A 21,937-nucleotide genomic window follows, 5' to 3' on the forward strand; every position below is an offset into this window, starting at 1 on the left:
CCAGTGCCCTATTATCGCATGAAAATGTGTCATACTATCACTTCCAAAAACATAACATCTTGACTATAATTAGATTTCTCATCTCTGCCATTTTTAACAGCTAGAAGGTTCCACAGCATTTTTCTATCATGGTTAGAAACTTTCTTCTTTTATCTGTCCCAAGCATGAATATGACCCCCATATGCTCATTTATTCCTATGCCAGTACTATTGTATAGCTGTTTCCTATCTTTAGTTTCTAACCCAGTGGATGTTAAACCTACAAAGATGAAGTTTATTTCCCTTTGGGCTCAATTTTTTTTCCTATCCCTAATTATCTGAACTTCTTTTCTATCCTATTATATGAACAGACTCTCTTCTACTAATTGTCCTTACAGACCTTCCCTGTTTACACTGGCAATGCTTTAAAAATTATTGTCCCAAAAGTTGGATGGTTACTACCTTTAATTCTGTGTTTGCAATGGAAGTAAACTCTTCATGGGGTGTGTGAACTGAGAAATGGACAGCAAAGGATTAATAAACTGCTTAATGTTCTAAACTGGACTCATTAATCTTAAGAAAACATTGGATCTGAAAGTTAAGGAGGGGACAGAGCAGCTCTCTGGAAGCTGAGCTGGGAAAAGAAAATAAAAAAAAAAGTAGTCTAGCAATGCTTCAGATAATTTGCTCTTTTAAAAGCGCAACCTAACAGAGGCTGGGGGGCTTCTGCTAAATATGTTCACTGAAATTAGCTGCCCCAGCTGGAGTCAATCTGAGAAGCTAAGTGATACGAACCGAAGTTTGCACATTGAACCACGGTAGCTTTCTGTTTTGAGGTTTTTCTAGAGCTGAGCTATGACCCCAGGGAAGAAGCAGCTCTTAGTGTCTGCAGTGAAAGGGTAATTCTGAAAGGATTATTAAGACACAGGAAACATGCAAAAGCACAACATGGATTTTGATATTTAATGTACTTCTACATTTTTAGGTTCACTTAAAATAACACATAATGAGGAGTCCCTGGTGGGAAAGAGAAGTGAAATTGAATGTGGGTGGCTATTTGGTCTTGTTTGGTCATAAATATTTTTCCTTAAGAATAGCTTAATAAAATTATCAAAACATGTTTGAACGGTTCTAGTCTTAGACAACAGTGTCATGGCCAAATTCTAACTCAGGCTGTTAGCATTGACACTTTCCCTGTAACTTGCATTGGAAGCAACAAACTTCCTAATTTGTCTTAGATATCTTATGGGCCCAGCAGAAATCTGCCATATAATGTGCCAATAATGTGTCACTGAAGAAAGGCTGATGTAACTATTGCATGCTGCTGTGATGGGAGAAGAGCTCTTTGAGAGGCATTTATGTAAACATTGCATAAAATGTGAAATGGTATTTTCTTGTTCTCAGGGTAAAAAAACACTTTAAGCAGTATTTATACTTTGTCTATTGAGAAATCTACCCTTTAATTACTGGTATGTGATAAATTTAATCATGTTCTAGACTTAGGCTGAAGGTTCAGTGGATGTTTATATTTCTATCATCCATTTTTATTTCTATTACAAAATGTTACAGATTTTGTAATAGAAGTACCTTTATTGCCACAGATGCTGCTTGTAAACTGAATGCTTTGATTGCTTTAAGTAAGATCTACAGTTCTTAGAATCACAGAATGGTTTGGGTAGGAAGGGACCGTGAAGACCATCCAGTTCCAACCCCCTTCCATGGGCAGGGACACCTCCCACCAGACCAGGTTGCCCAAGGCCCCATCCAGCCTGGCCTTGAACACTTCCAGGGATGGGGCATCCACAGCTTCTCTGGGCAGCCTGTGCCAGTGCCTCACCACCCTCTGAATGCAGAGTTTCTTCCTTGTATCTAATCTAAACCTGCCCTCTTTTAGTTTAATGCCATTTCCCCTTGTCCTATCCCTACACCCCCTGACTAAGAGTCCCTCCCCAGCTTTCCTGTAGGCCCCCTTTAGGTACTGGAAGGCTGCTGTAAGGTCTTCCGAGAGCCTTCTCTTCTCCAGGCTGAACAACCCCAACTCCCTCAGCCTGTCTTTGTAGGAGGGGTGCTCCAGCCCCAGTTCCAACAGACAGAAAGAAAAAAGAAAAAGGAAAAAAAAAAAGGAAAAAAATCAGTGTATTTGTTTTTTTTTCAATATTCAGGATAGCCTTGGTAGGAGATAGCTTTCACATAATTCTTCCAATGAAAAGCGCCGTATAAATGACAAAACCAGGGTCCAAAGTGGCCGGTTATATTGAAGAAAATACATGATTATTGACTCTCCGTATACAGAAATGACACTGAGTTATGCTTGTTCTCTTATAAGGCAAACTGTCACAGCTGGGTCCTCATCTTGACTTAGTTCTTTTAAGTTCCTCTGTAGGAGTTTTGTTCTGTGACCTACAAGGAATTCATGGAGACAAATTCTTAGTCCTCACAAAAGATAACATACAAACAGATACAGGAGCAAATAGCAGGAGGTAAGCTTGTCAGTGGCTAATCCTTCCACTCACTCCCCCGCTCCCACCAGCAGGTCTTCAGAGTTGAACTTTTTCCTGGCATCAAAATTCCTGGTGCAGCTTGGATTTCTGCAGATGCATCCTAGATCAATAGGGTATGAAACTGTTGCTCACACTCTGGGACCTTAAGTACCTATTACAACAGCATTAATGTCTTTATGTGCCTGGAAAAGAAACAGACTGGATGAAAGTGGAGCTCAGAAGCAGTCGGCTGCCTTCAGACCTGCCCGTGAGCGGTGTGGGGACCGGTGTGATGCCAGCTCTTCGCCTCTGGCAGCAGTGGATACAGAACACATGGGAGGCGTTTGAACAGCCGTATGCCTGTCGGTCTCGTGTTTCCCACGCTTCCTATTGTTGCAGCAGTAAGAAGATCTCTATATATGTATATGTATCTGTTCATGAAGTCTGTTTGTGCAGAGTGTCTCTGCGGACTAGGCGGAGGCACCAAACATGTTTTCTGCCACTTGCCTCTTCAGATACTGTTGGCTATCTTCTCCTCTGGCTGTTGCTCCCCACTCACACTGCTGCTTGTGGTCTGAGCACTAACAGCCCTCCAACATTTTGACCTTTTCTTCTGAAAAGAAGGTTCATTTCTGAAGAGCTAACAACAAATTCTTCTTCTATCATCTAAATAATTCTTTTCCAAGACACTCTCCTATTTTATTTTTTTTTCCAAAGAAAATAAACTGTCATCTTGCTTTATTAACCTCTCATCATTCTGATCATTCTCATGGAGTCTCTCTTTGTCTTTAAAGAATATATTTCAAACTGAATGTCATCTTGCCCACTGAGATCCCACCAGTATCAACTAGAGTAAAAGATGAACCCCTTTCTCATATGCTTATTAATATATCCTGGCATATCATGTTGTCTTTTCTGCAGCAGTGTTAGCTGGTTGATTAATTGGATTTTTTTGGTTCACCATGACAACAAAATTGTTTCTACTATACTGCTCCTAGCCAGTTATTCCCTCCCATGCACACTTCATCTGTGCTTCTGTCTGCTTCTAAAGTATAGTTTTAGTTTCTGCTGGCTTCCACCTTTTATTTCTGGACCATCCGTTCTGACATAGCAGTACCCTGTTGATTCTCTTCTTTAGAGATACTGCAAAACCATTCCAAACTTTTGCCTGCTTGTTCTGAGAGTGTGCATCCCTTTCATATTCAGGTAGTGAATAATGGGAGATCATGAACATAGCCATGAACAAATAGGACAGCTAACTATGCTTGCTTTACTTCATGGTGAGACTTATACAATAACGTCGCCCAAGTCTTTCTACTTGCTTTTAAGAATGTGACAGAATTGTACAAAGTATTCCTACAGTCAGGGTATAGCTACAGACATGATTGTGCATTGGTTGTGATGAGCAGTCTGTTTGAGGTGGAACATCTTGCTTGGTTCTTTAGCAGGAATTAGGAGGTATGAGACTTCATTAAGACATAAAAGACAAAGAAATGGAAATAAATTCAATGGTAATGGTTAACCAAAGGAATAGTGTGTTTTGTCTTAGAAATTTGTTCTTGGTAGAGTTAGGGCATGTAATACTTCAAGTAATGAAGAATTCATGGAAGAAAATCAGAAAATTGTGGATAATTTATTCTTTATTCATATCTGGTAGCATTTCAATATTAAATATCTCCTGTCATCTTCTAGATTTGCCAATAAAGTCTGTGAATAACGATAACGCACAAGGATGTACTTGCGGCAAAGAGGTTGGAGCAAGCAATGCTTTCCTGGTTTTTTTTTGTGTGGAACATCACTTTATCAGGAAGTTCTCTTGGTCAATTCACTTCTTTTCTGGTTAAAGATATAAAAAGCAATTCTACAGTGCTTAAATGAAAGCTCTTACCTGATCAGATTCCTACTGCTCTGAGGGTATGAGTAATTGGTGAGACCCACCTTGAGTTTCTGTTGGAGCTGAGACTGATGTAAAGCGTAAGAAACTTGAGAGAAAAACTTTCTGCTCTAATCAAAGCCTGTTTCAGCCACTTTTATTCAGCTGGGTTGTGAAGACTAATCCAGTTCTAATATAGCGTGCTCTTGTGCAATACATTTTTGTTCCAGAGGCTTCTGTGAAGTCTACACGGAAGCGATATTGTTAAGGCATTATCAGGTAAAAGTACTGTATATTAGATGTGCATGAAGGCTGGCATGTTGTGGTTCCCCAGTAATTGACACAAGCAATCTTCAATGCAGCAATGAATGGGGTTAGGGTGACACTCTAAAAGTCTCCCATTTATTTTTCTATAGGAATTTGTACCAAGCCAGCTGTAATTTTTGAAATCCTAGCTGACAGAAAAATGTTGTACCTTTACAGGTTCTATCATTACGGTATGGGTATGACTGAAACTAAACAGTTCAATCTTCTGTCTGACCAATGACGAACATGCTTAATTTTATTGAATTACAAAACTGCAATTATTTAATTCAAAATACTTATTCACAACTGCTCAAAATTCTTCAGATAAAAATGTAAGGTTTTTTTTTGTTGTTTTTGTTTGTTTTTACCTAACCCAGCTTTTTTTTTTAATGAAAAAAAAGAAAAACAGCTTAAATACTTTAAACTTCACCTCTATTTCTGCTTTAAGTGAAAGTTTAATGAGATTTCCCCCTTTCTGAAAATTGTATTTCTCCCACATTGAAACTAACAAGCTAGAGTTGAAGCCTTATTAGTTTATCTTGTTTGCTATTTGTTAGTCACCAAGGAGTAACTTGTTTCTCTAGTTATTTAGTTCTCTTCTAAGTTTCACACTCAATGTGCTGAACCTGATACTGAAGTAAGTCCAGGCAATTTAATGTTCTCTGTACCAGTTGTGTCTGGTTGGTGATTTAATAGCTAAAGCAACCCTATCAGAATTCTTGCTTTAAAGTCACAGCTTGAAAATTTACCATTCTTTAATGGATTAACGAGGACAGCGTGTTTTCTTGTACCTTGTCAAACATCTACTCAGACCAACACCACTGAATTTTCAAGAGTCTTAAACCATGAAAGCACTGTCATCTGCTTTGTTTCAAAGCCTTTTTATGGGTTTTAGCACAGAGGAAGGTTTCCTGGAAAAATGAATATGTAGTTTTAGCCTGCTCTACCCTATTAAGATCTAGTTTGAACTCCAGTAGGGTTAATGGTGACAGTTTTCTGTTGCCTTTGACAGGGACTGGATCTCATCCCCTCACCCCTCCTATTCCTGCCCCAGAGAGAAGGGTCATGAGTATGCATAAGGAATTGCTGTCCTCCTTCTGTCAGTGATGTTCAGGATTTTACTGCACATCTATGTATTACGTAGTCCACTTGTTTATGAGTGAAAATGTAGTTGTATCCATTGCCTATTCTGTGTCATGAAGCGTTCCTTCTACTGAAAAATAAGTGGCTCTTTTCCTGTGATTAATTGCTGGCAATAGGGTTGCTACAGAACCATATGCAATGACAGATGACGAAACGTTGTTATTGCAGGTATCACCATGGCTGCTCCAAAAGCAACACACAGCACAATTCCATTTGTATAGTTCTCTCATGAAATGGAGGAAATGCAATGCTATTTTTAGCTCACTTCAGCAAGTATGCAAGGATCTGAAAGAGTTCACTAAAAAAAAAAAAAAATGCATCTCCGGAAGGATTTGCTATTCCTAGCAAATCACACTCCTTCCAGCGTGTTTTGGCATGCCATTGGGTAAAAAACCAAATCAGTATATTACACTAAGATGAAGATCTTCTGAAGCAATTGCTCAGCAAATGGTATGGCTCAAGAAGACAGCTTGATCCCTAGCTGTCCTGCAGGAGGGCAGCGTTCTTTCCAGTAAAACTAGTAAAAATAGCAAAATGCTAGAGACTGCAGGGATAGGTAGGTTACAAAATCACAGTTAGGCATATGTTATTGTTAAAATGCTCGGGCAATTTCTACATCAACAAGGTGAGTCAACTGCTCCAATGCTGGGAAGCTGTGCTGCTCGCCTGGTGCAGCCCCAAAGCTGGCTGCTCAGGGACATGCCGGCTGCCTTACAGCCCCTGCATGCATGGGTTGAGGCAGGTACTTTGGCCAGTTTTCTGAGATCTCCCTTCTGTTTCAAATGCAGCAACCTCAGATTGATACCCAAAGACTAATACCAGTTCAAGGTAAAGGCGCAGATTTACTGGAGATCTGTCTTAAGTTTCTGTGGGAGCGTGATGTTATTTTCACTTGTTGCTGCAGATCATCTAGTTGTTGGCATATTGACAGTAATGGAAATGATACTGTAGAACAGCTAGTCTTGGAGACGTTTTTGCTCAAATCGCTGTCTCTTAACTTCTCTTCCTTCTACCACAACATACACAACACAATTGGATTTAACATATTTGTCTTCCTTTCTTCTCCCTTCTAATTGTATTTTGGCTGAAGCGTATTTAGGCTCCTTTTTTCTCCAGACCTTGGTTTCCACTTCTGCCAAACTAGAAATCACATAGAGCAGCTCTACAACTAATGAGAAATGCATTCTGTGCTTCATGTGCCATATTTTCTGTTTAACCGGAAAAGATTTTGCTGCTATATGCTGCCTAGAAATGCCCACTATATTCTTCTTGTTAGTATCTATTTTATCTAGTCATACAATAAAGGTTGTAAATAATTTTTACAAAGTTCTCAGAAATTTGAAGAACACAAATCTGAGTACAATTATGCTCGATTTTTTCCATGCTAACCAGTTGTTTACATGTTTCCAAGCAGGTTCTGGAGAGGAAAATCTTAAACATCATGCAAGGTGTAGAGATCATCTCAAAATGCACCCAAGCTTCTATGTGCTTATGTTGTTGCACAAGTTGCTCTGTTCTTTAGAACAGGACAGCCTGTTTCTTTGAGTGCTGCTGGCTTGCTCTGTGGGTTGGCATAAGGAAACTAAAGCCATGATCCTGCTTCATTCTTATTTTCTTTGGGTCAGAAATCCATTTGCACTATACAGGTGTATCACAAGAACATGATGTTTTCCCCTCTGTTCACCTCCCATCTGTCCTAAAACAGTGTATAAGCTCAAATCCTTTATGGTCCATAAGCTCAGATATCCTGCAACTGCAATTATTGCTAACTAAGGAGCCTCTAGTCCTCTGCTTTTGTTGACTCTCTTGAGTTTTATTACGGATCTTGTAAGTAAGTGTTGAATGAAAACTGTGAAATGTAAAGTAATGATGACTTAAGAATACAGAAACTTGAAATGAAACAAGAAGCAAAAAAAGCTACGTTTTAAAATCAATTTCTTTCTTTTTCTCTCTCTTTTTTTTTTTAATTTATGATTTCTGAATACTAAGGCTCGTAGTAAGAGAAGGAACAAAGGGTATACAAACTGTAAAACAGAACAGGTGCTCAGTCTGCAATGTGCCATGTCTGCCAAATAATTATAAGGCAGAATACTGAAAAGTAGAATAGAGGAGAACCCTAGTAAGTTACTGGGGAGGAAAAAAAAAAATAAGAGGGGAAAAAACAGCTGAGAAAGAAAATGTTGATTGTTTCATGTCCTAAAATTATAATTGTCTCTGAATTTCTGTTACAATGACCATTGCCCAAAGGTGGTCATTTTAAAAAGAAACAAACAAACAGACAAATCCCATGCCTATAAAGTGCAAGCTGAACTCTGTCCCTAGGACTTTTTCTTTATTTAGACATGTATCTTGACCACAGATTTCCTTCTATTCTTGTAAATTACTGGTTCACAAAACTATGATCTTGCAACCCTGCTGCCCAAGGATTGCTGCTGGCAGTATCCTGAGCACACCGTTTCTCATTGCTACCACCTTATGGGCGCTTAGAGTTTGTAAGTCTTCTATATGTGGAAATGTCAGGATTGAATTAAATAAGTGCTTCATTGGTAGGCTTTGAGCACAACTTAATCACTTTCTTTAATTCTGAAAGTTAATATTAACTTTTTTCAGACGTAATCATTCCTTACTCAGAAGAAACAAACCTCTAGGAATACAAAACATCCATGCACATTTCCGTGCATCATTTCCCTTATCGACTCTGACCACCTGAGACAGGCCAGCCACCAGGCATCTTCCCGCCCACCTGGGAGCCCAGTGAGGCACTCTTCTCTTTCTGCAGCTCTGGCTCGGTCCCTTGCTTGGTTTCATGGTCAGAACAGATGTCTGTTGCGAAAGTTAAACCTCACACTTTCATTCTGTCCCTTAACACTTGAGACTAACACTTTTCCAAGTGTGTAAAAATGAAGGTCTCAAAATCCTGAATTTGTCCTGTTTCCAAGGAAATACCACAGTTTTCTAAAGACAGATGAGGCTGGACAGGTTTCCCTAATTCCAGCCATCCTGTTGTTCACATGCATCCTCCTGACAAATGCCCGCGCTTCAGTGACCTTTGTCTTTCCCTGGTCGGAAGAAGATGTGAAAACAAAGGGTTGACTCTGTATGCACGAATGAATTATGCATTTGATAATAAAACAGTTTAATAACCTCAACTAGAAGTGATAAACTGCACACAGGTGTTCTTCTTAACTGACAAATCCTCCACGTTAACTACTCAGACTTTTTTCAATAGTATTCTGTTACTGTGAGAAAAAAAATTGTCATTGGAGTTTATTCCATGTTTAGCTAGATTTTACAGTGAATTATCTTAGATGAGACAGTCCCTGCAAAAGAAAATGAAAAAAGTTATTAAAATCGTGTCTACAGCCTTTTAATGGATAGATATAAATGTGCTAATCCCTCTAGTTCCAAGAACCATCAAAGCAAACACACATCAAGTAGCAGAGGTTCATAAGACCTTTATAAATATCCCTTTCAAATATTCTGTTAGCTATATATATAAATTTACAGTCTTAAATAGGCTTATGTATGCACAAGGAAAATAGATTCAGCTCTGGCTTATTATCATGAAACATTGTGACACATCTATTAGTAGAAAGTAATTTCAATATCTGTTTATCTAAAGTCAGTCAGTACCCAAAGAAGACACCTTTAACACAGCATGCTTAATTAACAGTGTTAGCAGTATGGATCATGGATGTGAAGGGGTTTCTTGTCTTTTTCTTTTCTGTCTTGGGGTACTTTCGCAACATATAGGTGAATGCTGGACTTCAGAACAATGAAGTAAAACATCCTTCATTTCCATATATTTATCCAAGAAAGTTTCTTTGGAATATTTTTCTTGGAATTTTATGGGATATATTATTTATGATCATGATTACATCTGAATATTCAGGTTATACATGAAAAATATATAAAAGAGGTCCCTCTGCCACACACACCTTGACTTTTCAAATTAGCTTTATTCTGGGGCTTTACAAAGACACTAGTTGACCCGGTTTGATCAAAATTCCTTCATAGACGAGACCCTGCAATACTCTGCTAGGCCTACAAATGCATCTGCATTGCAGTAATATGAAGAACCTTTCCTTGCAACTGAATGCTAATTGAAAAATGAGACCATATGCACCTGAGATACATGCTATAGAAAACCTGAGGGTAATAAATTCATCTGTTTAACACAAGTGCCTTGGAAGAACTTCGATGTAATAGGAAACTAACAGCTTAATTCTTCTGCTGTTACCCAGACAGTGTATTTTGTTCTGCTGTAAATATTCAATTCTTTTTATTTTGTAGTTTGAGGCAAATTGTTATGTCTTGTATTCTAGTCCAAAGAGTATTCTTCTATTCTGAATGGGAAAGTTCCCAAACAGTTCACATCTACAGAATTATTAGCACATGCCTGTTTCCACAGTATCTATAACAACACAGCTGGTTAGGACAATGAGTCAGAAGGGCAGCCTTCCCTTCGCTTTCAGATTTTGATGAAATTTCATAAGAAGACACCAGGGAATTTTTTTTTAATTCATAAATAAGGAATGCCGGAAGCAAATTAACTTCAGTCAGTCTCTGTTCATGGTCTCAAACCCTCACAAAAGTCAGCAGGAGTATCTGTCCTTAAGGAAAATAAAGAATCTTGTTTTATAGTTTAAAACCACATTAAAGCATTAAAAAAAAAAATGCTTTGCTATTTTTATACTACTTTAAATACTGTACTATTGTATTCCTTCAGACAGTAACAAAAAGTAGCCCGTAGTTCTTAATGTTTAAAGGTAGCTATTGTCTACTGTTTCTGCATCCCTTTTTGTAATTTATATCATAATTAAACTATTTGAGTATGCATACTATTTCCCTGTCTTAACTACTCTATTACATATTGTCATGCTCTGTGAACAATCCAAAGGGGACACTGTTAAGCAATAACACCTAAAATACTGCTTAAATCTCCATGTTCCCTTATGTCTTGTATAGTTGTGGTTTTTTATTATTATTATTCCTTTTCTTTTGAGCTACTGATAAAATATTAGAGTTCAAAAGAAAACCTAGAAGAAAAGCCCTGGAAAAAAAATAACCAAATATTTCATAAGTATATATGATCTGTTATTAATTTCTCTGACCAGTATTTCTGATGAAGCAAGTAACAAAATCCATTCCGTAACAATCAGTTTTCATGTTAAAACTACTTTGATTCCCACATTCCTCCTTATTTGTAAGGCAGTTTTAGACACTCTGTGGTGATGGTTTGGTACCTTTCAAAGAATCACACTGTTATTTCAATTTGCACCTTTTCATCCTAGCCATTAACCACATATTTTCATGTTGGTGTGGTCTGCTCTTACCAATCTTTAACGAGGACTTCCACCCCCTTTTCAGCCACCAATTATTTTCAGAACGTAAACCCCACTTTTATTCTTCCTTTCATTTATTAGGCTAATAAGTAGGCTCTTTGCTCGCCTTTTTTCCTAAGAACAGGCTTTCCATTCTCCTGAATCCTAGTAGTTTTTCTGTGTACCTGAATCTGAATGACTTGGACTGGTACTCAGGGTACAAGAACTGCAAATAGCACCACCTGTAAGAGTATTAATATTTTCATGCTATACTAGAAAAAAATACCTCTGAGAAAATCAAGAAACAAAAAAAACCCTATAATTTCAATTTTTTATCAAATCTGTGTTGTTCAATAGTAATAGGAAAACCGTGTTCCTGTTTGTTTTCAAATGGTCAAAGCATGCACAAATTAAACTCAACAGCAATATCATTAAGTTCACCTGATTCAACATATTTTAAAAATTCTCAAAATGGACATTGTTAAAGGTTGGGCAAAAAATACCTTTTTCTTTTACCAAAATTCTAAATATTCCGCATATAAATCTACTGACCAAAGAATTTCATTGTGTTGATTTTGGATGGAATGACCTTCATTTCAGCCAAATTTAGCATGACCTCAATAGCTGTGGTGTATAACGTGTCTGAAATTGGCCACAAGTTTATTCTGTGTATCTGTGAACAGAATGGTTAAAGTAATGACTTTATATGTTCTGAAATGCTGAAATTGCTGGTGGAAAAGACAGCAGAGCTGTGAAGCTGATGAGAGTGCCTCTGCTGTATTTTATTTTTCATTTTTTATGTTGTGTGACCTTGCCTTCTTCCAGAAAAGCCATTCTTAAAAGCAACGAAGATGAGGAATTTCCTACAGCAGAGGAAATAGCCTCCAACTAAGTTGTTCACTGTTAATTGTGCAGTTGATTTTCTTCTAAAACTTTAAGCTGAAGTTGCTTTGGAAACTTCCAGACATTCTTCATTTTATTTATTATCTTCTTCATCCTTTTCACATGCAACTTCTATACACCTATAAATTGACTAGTCACCTCACAAATAACTGAGATACACAGTTACTGTGTTTTCTGTACCAGATATAACACAGTGTAGCAGAACACATTGTCTCTACAACAAAATTAACTAAAACTCATTACTCCCTCAAATGGGCATTATTATTTTTTTGACTCAGGAATTACTGGCCAAGTGCATGATCATGAGTAAATCATCAGTGTCTTCTGCAGGTCTGTTTTAACTGGCAATGGCACCTCAGGAATTACTGTCACTTGGCAAGGTGTTGTAGAGTCTGCAACACCTCCTCACTGGAGATCTTCTCAGACCATGGTGGTGAAAAGAGGACAGGGCATCGTTGCTGCTGAAGGCAGGGTCAGGGGGATATCTGGGGCAGAAGATGTACAGTAGAGCTAGTGAGGAGGAAGAGAGCCTAACAACAGTGGAGAATTATTCAAAGCGTGAAGTGCTGTGAATATAGACAGGAAACCTAGTATCTAGGGAGATAGAGGAGTAATAAGAAAAGGAATAAGAGCAGGTAGCAAGAGTTAAATATGATAGATATTAGGTGCAGACAAATCATTTGGGGAATTCAAGGTTTAGACAAAATAGATGAAAATGCAATGAGGGACAAATTTAGCAAAAGATTTCACAAATAGAACAGACAGAACACCAACAAAGGTATTATAAGATAGTGTCATTTTGAAGGAAACTGGCGGAGAAGAAGAGACTTTTTCAGTGTAAGTCATAAGCAAAGCAAACAGTTCAAAAGTAACAGAAATTTTTATTTTTATACATTTTTATAAAGATTTTTATTTTACAAGAAGGACATGGTGAATTACCTTAGTGAGAACAGGCAGAGTGACAAAGACAGAAGCATTACTGGAGAAGAAGACAGCAGAGAGTAAATTATGCACGAGAAGTAATGGGCATTCTGGGGGAAGGAAACAAATAAAACATGGGCTTGTACAGGCAGGTAGTGTTAAGAGGAAACAATGTCAAGGTATAGATAAATATGGAGTCAAAATGTGCAGGACAGCAAGGAAAGGAAAAGGATGTGGCACCAGAAGGAGCAGGAGAGGCAGCACTTAGAAAGAAACATAACACAGCCCTGGGCTAACAGAAAGAGAGGGTGCTCTGTTCACAGCATATACACCAGCTCCAGGGACTCAGCCCCAAAACGTGGGGAAAGAGCAAAAGACACCACACACAAGAGACTTTTTCCCCCCAGGGTGTGGCAGGCACCCCACAAACCACGTCTAGGGTCACGGGTCCCAGGAGAGCAGCAAACAGCAGATCCTGACGTAAAATCTAGAGGAGGGCTACAGGAAGGAGCAAAGTGGATTAAAAAAGGAAGGAGTAGAATAAGGAAAAGAGGGAAGACAGGAAAAAACAACAGGTTTCAATGGTAGAGTAGTATTGCTATAAATACTCTAAGAACTGTAAAAGAGCTCTGAGGAACACTCTGTGCTCTGCTGTATGAGAGGGAGAAGGAGCTGAATAAAGGGAAAATTAATCACTCATGAAATAAACAAATGTTTTATTCAAAGCGCAGAATTATAATAAATGGTTTCATTAAATGTTGCTCACTAGATATCTTATGCATGCGAGACTTACTCAAGTCCTCCATATCTGTAAACCGTTTTGTTAACCAGTTGTTAGCTTGTGACTCTGTTAGATACTGAGAGGTAATATTAAAAAGGAATAGGAGACAAGACTTATCTGCCATGCTGGTGCCAATACTCTGTTTAAAGCTCGTTGCTGACATTATAAATTGCAGGCTGGCCAAATGGTAGCTATGCCTGGTCTTTTTGCTTTCCCCCTCCGCTCTCCCCATCCTCTTAACATTAGCAATCACACAGCAAATAGACTCAGCAGAAGGATTTGATTACTGAGGCCACACTTTCATACCACCTCATTAGTTCCCACTCCTTCTGAGAAGGTTCAGTGAGTGCTGCAGAAGGTCAGTACCTTAAGAGAATTGTTAAATGCTGTTAGGTCCCACTGCTAATTGTTCTGTACCTGTAAGCATCTAACAAACAACAAGAGAGTTTATTACGGACTGATTAATATTTTATCTTGTGAACTAGAGTGAATTTTGGAGTGAATATTGGTTTTGCACGTGTAATTCCAATTTTTAAAACTCAGTATTTGGGAGGAACAAAAAGTATAGATTCTAAATACATGTGTTCATATTGCATTGCCATTACCCCATACTTCAAACTGGTGTGCTAAAATGCAGCTGCTGTGGTACACATTTTTTTTATGCTAAGCTTCTCCATCTTTTCAATGGGGTCAAAAGAAAAGGAAGAGAAAATTAAATAGTTATCTTCAAAGCACACCTTGCACTGAGCCAATATTTGACCTGAAACCTACCTTGAGGGAGTTGCTGAATCAAAATAACATCAATTGCTTAGTATCTATTTCTTAAATGTAAAAAAAAAAAAAAATTATATAAGACGGTATATGCAAATAAGTATAATACTATCATTTGGTATGTAGACAAATGGAGTAAGATATGTATACTCATAACATTATTTTATGACCTGAAATCATAGAATTCATTATGCGCATCCCAGATGAAAAAAGTGCTTGAGTATATGCCTAACTATAATCATGCAAATAGTTCTATAATATTTGAAAAATTCAAGACACAAGGAACCAAATACACATTAGAATATGCATTATGCAGAAGTATTTTCAGATCAGCATTTGTTGCAACTCTCCATCTTTGTTAGCAGAGACATTCTATGAAGTGCAGGCAGGCTGGATTCAGAGCCTGAATGAAAGCGAATGCTGAGAGAGAGAGAAATGTTACATCTTTTATGTCTGTCCCACCTATAATATAGCAATCAGTGAGGGAGTATTATAACTGTTCAAAATATGATTATACCATTTATCTGGAGTCAGTTAAGTTCATTCAGATGAGTCTTTCATTCCAAGGATGCCTTTAACATGCACGAACATTTTTGGCTGAGGTTCTTGGTGTTCTGTTCACTGTTGCACCAAGGTAGCATAAATCATAACTACGTGCATTAATCAGAAGTCTTCATCACCTACAGCCCCCATCTCTGTTCTATTAAAAAAAAAATGAAGCAGAAGAAAGTGCTAAAGGACACTCTAATTATAATCAGCACACCTGACAGTGACAGTAGCATGAAGTTCACACTAGGATTTCTTGGTTCACATCACAGACTCACATAGACAGCTGACCACCATTATAATCAACTCCCTAACAAAGGTTCTTTGTCATTTTAGTGCACAGGCAAATCCTTTGTTGGTTACAAGGTTCAGATGCTTGTGTGATATACAAAAAAAAAATCTTTTTTTTTTTCTTCTGGATGTACAAACAAGAAGGAGAAATAAGGTTTAAAAATATAAAATTTTTTAAGGCTTAGTGTAGATAGAGAAAACTCCATGTCTGAAAGACACTTTTATGTGACTGGTGAGGTAGAGAGTCATCAGTGAAAACAAAGATGAATCCTATTCAGCTAACAGTTAGCAAGATGCTAGTGGCTTTGTGTAGGTGACAAGGAAAACAGAAAACAAATCTGTTAACAACGGAGGAAATACTATGGAGAGATAAAGATGGAACAAGGTGCAAAAATAAGAAAAGTGATGAGTTTGGGTTAATGCTACCAAGTAGGCTGTTAGTAATTGAGAAAGGGATTTTGTTGTTTTAAGGGAAATTTGCACTAACTGCAGATGTTAATATGCACTGAAAATGCTGCTGTGTCCCCAGAAATGAGAGAAGACAAGACTTATTGGCAAAATGAAAGGAGGCTCACGAGTGCCAGAAACTTCTAACAGGTGGCTAGAAATTCAGAAAGAAATGGAAAGGACACATTTTTTATCTTGTCTGATTTCAGTACCTTACCTTAGTCAGAAAGAGCTCAGAGACATTAAACAGAATTTCTTGGAAGAGCAAGTGGAAGGAGCTTTACTGTTCCTGGCCAAACTTCATGTTAATTATAAGAAAAACTTTGGGGACTGAAAATCCATGAATGGTTTAGTGAAAAGGTTATGATGGAAAGAAAAAATAACATCCATTCAAGAAGAGTTTTGCAAGTCTGACTGCTCAAATCATTGAACTATTTACTTTTGTTCTCTTTGCTTTTAATGATATATTAAAACATTATAGTGCTGTGGGATCTGTATAATTTTCATATGGTACTTCAGAGAAGTGATTTATGGGAATATCTGAAATGAAAATTACTGTATAAATCAATGACCTTCACCTCCTTTTCTTTTATATAAGTTAAATTATCACATAAATAGAATATACTTTGAAATATGGCAAAACCAAGGATAGGGCTAACTTGTGGAAGAGTAGTTCAAAGTTCAAACCAGAATTCCTCCTATTCTTCTGTTATAACAAGCTTTAATAGTTTGGTGTCTGCATGCAACCTGGCCCATGCTTCAGTCAGGAACTAGAAAATCGATCTTCTTTCCTTGTGCAGCCATGTTTAGGCCTGGCTTACTTGCCTTTTCTCATTACCAGTTTTTCCTATACTACTAAGCTGTGTCAGCTGCAAATAAAATTAGCTGAACTGTCTAGTAAGAACGTACATATTGTTGCTGTACAAATAACTAACAATGGATAATTGTGGCCATAGCTTCAGTGGGTCAAGATGGTACCTTCTGGATAAAGTAGTCATCATTGCTACTCTCCAGTGAACTGTGGGGAAGAATCAACAGCACCTCAGCTAAATAACATAACAAATGTAGTTTTGATAGCTACGACTGTGCCCATCACAAATATCTGTGCTATTGTGTAGGTAGGTGTGAAGAAATATTCTTTCAGAAGTATGTTATTTTTATTCTAATCGCTTACAAAGCAACTATACTGCATTATTGGTTTTCTTCCTACACACCAGAACATTTATCTTCTATACCATGTTGGTCTAGCAAAAAGTAAATTTTTAAGTATCTTTAAATGACATCACTTCTTGTTTCAGGATTCTGAAACAGTCTCAACTGCTGTTTCCCTAAGCAGATGGTAGAAAGAGAGCTGGTGGGGCCATCAACCATATGCACAAGGCTTTAGGGTTCATATTTTTGCTCTCTGATCCCAGTGGCTGTTGTGCAAAATGCATTTTTCTCCTGTCCAACCTCTAGGAAGGTCATGAAAGGTTTTAAGGAGTGGAAGTTTGCCTTAAATCCCTGTGAATGAGCTACCTGCAGTCGTGATAGCAACAACCACAATTTTGTTAAGAACCCACATCAGTACTCCCGATTCAGACTCTGTAGCTGAGTAATGTTGCAGGAACAAGGACTGCTTGAGAAGGCACTTACATTACTACCTAAAACGTTAGGTTTTATCTACCACAGACAAAATCAATCACTTTTCAAAGCAACAACCTTACTTAAGATAGCAGTTAAAGAAAATTTAGCAATGGTCATCAAAATCAATGAACTAATTTTGGATTTAACAATTCTAAGACAATAAATAAATAAATAAATAAATAAATAAATAAATAAGGGCAGTGCAATTAGCAGATGCTCAGCATTCCTGGTTCCAAATCTTTCATTTTAATTCATCTCTACTACCAGAAGTTATTCTGTTTAAAGTAAATTCTGATATCAGGCATTGTGCATGAGACGGCTGTTAGAGGTCTAAAAGTGGAAGACAGTCACTAAATCAAATATATGAACATTGTCAGTGACTTAAAGCAGCAAATGTCCAAACATTACAACAGGAGATACTCAAATAAACTGTATTGCAGGGAATGCCGGAGCCATGTTGAAGGAAATACTCATCAGGAAAGAGTTTCCTTCAGTCTTTTTCCTGTCTAAGAATTCCCAAAGTAATTATTCATCTCCAGTGCCTTAGCTTACATGTCAATGGAAAAGCACCTTGGTTTAAAAAGGACTTGCATTTTAATGCTGTAATTTTGCATTCAAATCTTAAATGTGTTTAGCATTTCACATCCTGTTTCATTCTTTCCCTGTGGTCTGAGATAACTTCATTACTTACATATCGAGCATATCTTGCTATTATTTAACATACACTTTTAACTAAGCAGAAGAATGCTTTATTTATTTTAGATCTCTGTAATACTAAAAATATGTAAATATCTCTCAGTGTAGGTGCCTCTTTCTAGACATTGACCTCACAGTCCAGACTAAAGAAATGCTGTTAGCTTAATGACAGACTGTTACTCAAAACTATAATAAAAAGAAGAAATAGAAGCTTTAATTTGACTTAACCCAACTATTTAAAATATTTAGAAATGGAAAAAAGAATAGGATTATCTGTGAAATTCATGTAAATGTTTGTTGTTTTTTCAAAGGAAATTTTTACTCTAATTTCCTAAACTAAATTCCTCTGAATATTTTTAATCAATATGAGATAGATATGTACCTCAGCTTTCACATTGAGATTAATTTGCTAACAGTTTTAAAGTGATTGGTAGCTAGCATTAGATGCTGAATTTTTTTACACTTACCAGTTAATATTTTATTTGAGGCTCAGTACAATTTTTCATAAACAATATTTCCAGTGTTTTTGTTGCAATGACATGCTCAGCCATGTGGTATTCTGTATTTATGAAACAACTAAATATTCTGTCATTCTCTATTAAAAATATAGCACAAATGCATGGAAAATTTTTAAAAGCAGTCAAATGCTAAAATCCCAAAACAGTCTTAAAGTGTCTTTTTTTTAACTCACTTTCCTCAGGGTGAATGTAGTCATGTAGTTCAGTTGAAGCTACTACCACTCTACTCTCCAGCTGGTTAACACACATGGCCTTGAATCACAGCCCTCAAGACAGAATCACGGTGAGTTGATTTTGATCAGAAAGAACTTCTACTGTATATATGGAGGCAAGAAAAGAGCATATTAATTAAGAAGATTCTGTAGAAAACAAAGATGTAAGTAATAGTAAAAGAAAAAAGAAATGCCAGCAATGTCTATTTCTTTAAACAGTAACAGAATTATAGAAATAATCTAAGAATAAGGAACATGAGGATTTACAAATATTGTTGCACATCACAATATACTTGCTATCCTTCTGCTGCATTAATACAATAAAAATGTTGTTTCCTGAGTTCATAAAACTGATCTCCAAAGTTCCTTAAGATAATGATTTTTATGAAACCTGAAAGTTAAACTGAACAGAAATTCCTTAACTCCTTATAAAATTGTAAGGTTATAATTCCAGAAAGACAGCAAAACAAAATCAAGACTTATTTCAAATCTCTGCCAGAACCAGAGTATATTTAGCTATTAAAGCCTTAGTCCATCAAGTCTGGAAAAGTGATGAATGAATCAATAAATACTGATTGCCCATCTCTGTCAGTGCTGACTGGCCAGCATACCTAAAGAGAGACAACATAGTGATTTTTCTTGATAGCTTTTCTTCAATTTTAGAATCAATTGACTGAGAAAAATGTCTGCCCAGGAGAGTGCTGGTCTTTTTAAAGAGTTCAAAACAAATCTATTTTCCAGTTCTGCAGTTTTGTAGTATTGCCCATCTATGTGCTAGCTAGAATTTCATGCTGCCAAATCTGATTGCGGGATCAAAGTCATAATTGTTTAACTTTCTTTGCAGGAAAAGCCCTGCACAAGATGTAATCTTTATCCTACCATCCTTTGTACTTAAAATCTCCAGAATCTCCAGAGAATTTACTGCAGCTCTTGAGGCTAAAAATTTCCTTGGTTAAGTCACAGTGGCTCGTAGCCTTTTTCACCTGCAGACCCCAATATTGTCTTAAGTAGAACCTAATACTGTTGCCATGGCATGTTCTCATGGGAAGCGATTGCGACTGGTGTGAGAGTCAATCCTCCCTTCCCCCTACCTTTTCTTACTCGTACTATATGCTGGGGGACACAATAAAGAGCTGAACAGAGAATAAAACACCTGCACCTGATCAAAGTGGTATTTGAACAGGTGATTGTAGAGACTACGTGGATACTGTGTGAAAAGTGTCATGTGGGGGGACAGGTGTTGCACTGCAGAGGACACCCACAGAGGGACTTCTGTTCAGGAGTCTCTGCTGCTTCTCTTCCCAAGTAGCCACTGGGAGAGTTTTCCTTTTTCTTTTCTTTTTTCCTTTGTGTTTGGTTGGTTGTTTTTTTAAACAAACAAACAACCAAAAAAAATCACCACTAAAGTATGTGTATAATCAACAATGAACCTCTCCAGTAAACCTTTCTGCACATAAGTCTATCTAAGAAATAAATTAGAACACAATGCAATCACTCTCTAAAAATCCATCTTGACATCCCTTAGGGCTATTCAGTAAAACTACATGATAATACTTTTCACTGGCAAGTGAGAGCTTGATGTTGAACTAAATTTTTATATTCAGGTGTACTCTGAGGATAGTATTTTCCCTCTGCGAGTTATATGACATGCATCTGTTAGTTTAACCATCATTTTTGACTTGTAATGTAGCTACTGTGAGTGACAGCTACAAAAAATATGAAAAGTGCCTACACAACATGAAAACATGATTGCCTACAATCCCATATACCATCTAAAGCTGCAGATGTCAGGGTAACCAAGCATGTGGTTCACTTACGTTTTACTGCCTCTTTCTCTCTGAGTCTAAAAATCAAAGTAATATTTGAAATACAAACAATCCGGGGAACAACATTAAATAAAAATCACATGCTTCTTTTATCAAAGTTTAGAGACTTAATTGAACTATATAAACTCGAATATTATTTATTATGGGTTTTTAATATACTGACTGCAGGCTTTCTCATTGAGGGGATGAAAGCACACAGATACAATTAGAAAAAGATTCAGTTGGAAGCAGTTAAGTTATATGCCCCCAGCACCCAATTATTCTTAACAAGAAAATATAAAGGAAATCATAGAATCATAGAATCATAGAATATCCTGAGTTGGAAGGGACCCTTAAGGATCATCAAGTCCAACTCTTGATACCGCACAGGTCTACCCAAAAGTTCAGACCATGTGACTAAGTGCACAGTCCAATCTCTTCTTAAATTCAGACAGGCTCGGTGCAGTGACCACTTCCCTGGGGAGCCTGTTCCAGTGTGCAACCACCCTCTCAGTGAAGAACCCCCTCCTGATGTCGAGCCTAAATTTCCCCTGCCTCAGCTTAACCCCGTTCCCGCGGGTCCTGTCACTGGTGTTAATGGAGAAAAGGTCTCCTGCCTCTCGACACCCCCTTACGAGGAAGTTGTAGACTGTGATGAGGTCTCCCCTCAGCCTCCTCTTCTCCAGGCTGAACAGGCCCAGTGACCTCAGCCGTTCCTCGTACGTCTTCCCCTCCAGGCCTTTCACCATCTTCGTAGCCCTCCTCTGTACACTCTCCAACAGTTTCATGTCCTTTTTATACTGTGGTGCCCAGAACTGCACACAGTACTCGAGGTGAGGCCGCACCAGCGCAGAGTAGAGCGGGACAATCACCTCCCTTGACCTACTAGCGATGCCGTGCTTGATGCACCCCAGGACACGGTTGGCCCTCCTGGCCGCCAGGGCACACTGCTGGCTCATATTCAACTTGCTGTCAACCACGACCCCCAGATCCCTCTCTTCTAGGCTGCTCTCTAGCGTCTCATCGCCCAGTCTGTACGTGCAGCCAGGGTTTCCCCGTCCCAGGTGCAGGACCCAGCACTTGCTCTTATTGAACTTCATGCGGTTGGTGATCGCCCAGCTCTCCAACCTATCCAGATCCCTCTGCAAGGCCTTTCCACCCTCATTCGAGTCCACAACTCCTCCAAGTTTGGTGTCATCAGCAAACTTGCTCAAAATACCTTCTATTCCTACATCCAGATCGTTTATAAAAATATTGAAAAGTACCAGCCCTAAAATGGAGCCTTGAGGGACCCCACTGGTGACCGCCCGCCAGCC

General features: G+C 37.9%; 1 long non-coding RNA gene across 3 annotated transcripts in view; it reads left to right on the forward strand.

Moving 5' to 3' along the window:
* LOC136790717 (uncharacterized) overlaps positions 1 to 21,937 on the forward strand; it is a 54,512-nt gene that overhangs the window by 19,264 nt on the left and 13,311 nt on the right. For all 3 annotated transcript variants that reach the window (XR_010831156.1, XR_010831157.1, XR_010831158.1), the window contains exon 3: positions 18,787 to 18,887. This is a non-coding gene — a long non-coding RNA (uncharacterized lncRNA). The remainder of the gene's footprint in view (positions 1 to 18,786; positions 18,888 to 21,937) is intronic.

This window comes from Anser cygnoides, chromosome 4 (assembly GCF_040182565.1).
Source record: "Anser cygnoides isolate HZ-2024a breed goose chromosome 4, Taihu_goose_T2T_genome, whole genome shotgun sequence".
Lineage (NCBI taxonomy): Eukaryota > Metazoa > Chordata > Aves > Anseriformes > Anatidae > Anser > Anser cygnoides.